This window comes from Macrobrachium rosenbergii, chromosome 4 (genome assembly GCF_040412425.1).
Source record: "Macrobrachium rosenbergii isolate ZJJX-2024 chromosome 4, ASM4041242v1, whole genome shotgun sequence".
Classification (NCBI taxonomy): domain Eukaryota; kingdom Metazoa; phylum Arthropoda; class Malacostraca; order Decapoda; family Palaemonidae; genus Macrobrachium; species Macrobrachium rosenbergii.
In genome coordinates, this window is record NC_089744.1 from 1,510 (window position 1) to 5,000 (window position 3,491).

The following is a 3,491-nucleotide window of genomic DNA, read 5'->3' on the forward strand; positions in this document are numbered from 1 at the left end:
TATCTTAATTTGGTGTAAGAGTGTTTGTTATTCGATGTTTTCAGGGTGTGGTTGATTTTTGTGTTTATTTAATGTATTTTGTAAGAGGCTCAGTGGTCATTTCTTTCTAAAAAGTTTGTATTAAATATTAAGGTTTTATTTTCAGCTTTTACTTATCCTCCTTGATTCCATCTCTGTACACTCTTTTGCGGCCATTCCACCTATTGTGGACTTGGTCGTTTGTGACTTTGTTTGTATTTTAAAATACTTGTGTATGTTTGATGGGCGTGGGCCCATAACAGGATATATCTTTAATTCGTTTTTTTTTTATTCATCCAGTTTTTATTCTACGTTCATTTTATTTATCTATACACTTATGCATTTGATTTTTTATTTAGGTTATCTAATTTATCTATTTTGGTTGTTCTTCTATTTCATTAGATTTCCTTATGAGCTTTGTTTCATTTATTTATTTGATTTTTAACATACTTATTAATTTCTTAATTTATTTAATTCATGCTGGATATTTTTCTTTCTGTTTTGTTCAGTAATTTGATTTTCTTATTTTATATAATGAATCATTTATTAATTCAGTTTGATTAATTGTAAAATTTATTCTTTATTTATTCTTACCTATATTATTTATTTACCCTTTAATTTTATTATCTATTTAAAATATTTATTCTTTTTATCTCTTCATATATTTACTTTATTTCTTTTATCTATTTAATTTCTTGGAGGTTATTCCTTTTAATTTTTCTATTTCATTTATTTTTTATTATTTATTCATTTAACTAGTTTATATTGTACATATTATTCCAGTTAATTATTTAAATTTCATCTATTACTCTACTCTATTTTATTTTACTTATCTAGTTATTTATATTTACATATATTTAACAATCATTTATATGTTCGGTATTGCAATATTTTTAAAAAATATATTTAGTTATATTATTGATTGAGTTATGTTATCTGTTCACTGTCTCAAATAAACAAAAAATTAAAACAAACAAAATAAATAAAATAAACTAATGTACTTGTTTTATATTAACTGCTTAGTTTACATATTTATTCATTACTTTATTCGTAATTTTTATTTATTCCATTTTTATTTGATTTTCAAGGTTCATTTGGTTTATTTGTTTATTGAATTGATTTGTTTATTGATCTTACCTTATATTTGTGTATTTTTATTTATTTATACATCTATTTACCTATTTAATTTGGTTATCTATCCATTCAATTTATTTTTGTGTTTATCTGTTCATTCAATTTATTTTTGTTGAATTCATGTAATGTATATCCTATTTTAGTGTTATTCACGCAATTGATTTTATCTTATCTGTTTCTGCATTTTATTTTGTCTTTTAACCTATTTCATTTTATCTATTTTCCATTACATTTACCTTAACATTTTATTTATTTATTAATCTTATATACTTTATTTGCTGCCTATCCCTATATACCAATCACCAGTTTACAAAGCACCAAGAAATAGTAAGACCATGTAAATAAAACCCGCAAGAAACCACAAAATCCTTCCATTCAATTGGATGCATCCAAATACTTTATCCAAATCCTTCGTGACCTTTGGGGTATTGTTGGGGTGACGAATCCTACCTAAGGGACTGGATACAGGAGCGCTAAAGACGTCGCGTTGCCGACGCCACCTGACGCTGTCTTTTACAGAGTGAGGTATCTTCCCATGCTTTTCAACGGGAAACCGCTAATTTGGACTGCACGAGCGTTACTAGCGTTACGTTAGTGTAGTCTGGCCAACAACTCAACATAGCGTCAGCAAAGAGACCTTTTTAGCGCTCGTGTATCCCGTCCCTAAGGAATCAGCGAGCTGTTGGTATGTACATCCGATAAAGAATAGGCATAAAAGCGCATTGATTTTGTGTATGTTTATATGATTGTAGACATGATTGTTTTTCTGTGCTTGCTTCGTCATTTATTTGCATTTTATCTTATTTTATTAACTTTTTCATTTATTGCCTCTGTATTATTTTATTGTTTCATTTTAGTCATCCATTGGTTTTATTTGAGTACTCTTTTGCCTTATTTCATAACAAATATTATTTTTTTATCTGATTTTTATTAACTTCTTGGCACATTTTATCTATTTGTTTCATTGTTTTATTTACTTATTGTTTTTATTTTATTCATTTTATTTTTTTTATTTATTGCATTCATTTAATTTTATATTGTATATTTACTTTATCCACTTCTTTATTTTCTTTTATTTATTTATTTCTATTTATTTGTTTGATTTTTCATTTAATATATAATAGTTATCGATTTTATTTAATTACATTTATTTATACTTTTTATTTTATCTAGTTACTTACTACAGTGCTTATCTTAGGGACCATATATATATATATACATATATATATATATATATATATATATATATATATATATATATTTATTATATATATATCTATATATATATATATATATATATATATATATATATATATATATATATATATATATATATATATATATATATATATATATATATATATATATATATATATATATATATGCATTTAACCACTTATCAATTATTATTCCCCTTCGGTATTATTTCTGATATAAATATATATATATATATATATATATATATATGCATGTATGTATGTATACAGTATATGTGTGTGTGCGTGTATGTATAATTAGTTTAATCACCGTTGCCTCATGCCTTTTGATGGCTATTATAAATTGCCATAAAAATTTTCATGAGTGCAATTGATAAACTTGACACCACTATCAATATCCCAGAAAGACTGAGCCTTTGAAACCGAAGGAACTTTGATTCATTTCTGAATTTCAGTTTAACAATCGTGTAGCACTTTTGTTTCAGGACGCATAGAGAGAGAGAGAATTAGGATTTGGATTTAGTGCGCTAGCTGAAGTCACATAATTAAGGTCAGAATTTTTTTTAATAAGGCGACCCTCTTTGACAGGAGTAAAGTCTTTTTGAAAATTATTATTATTATTATTATTATTATTATTATTATTATTATTATTATTATTATTATACTCACGGATTATGGCAATCTACGATGAGTAGGATAAAATATGCAAAATTTTCTTTATATTTTTACGAAGTTTTAGTCTGAACAAGAAATGCTTCCATCGAGATAGTTTAGACATTAGCTGAATTTTTTACTAAAAAAATACCAATGTGAATAATTTCTTTGAACTCTGACCTCCATAAATAATTTAATCTATTTCATAATTACACCTACAGTTTCATAGATGTCTGAATCAGTTGTAAAGTTGCATTGACAGAAAAATCTTCATACTCGAAATGAAACACTACTTTTCTCATGTCAGTGACCTGGTATTTTAATACGCGAACACTATACGTATGCATTGCTCATTGATAACCAATAAGACACGAGAGGTTTCGTTGCTCCCTTTTGACATCTTGAAAGTTTCATGCTTACTTAAATGCAATATTGATAGGAGCATTGGTTTCCTTTATGCGTTGGAGG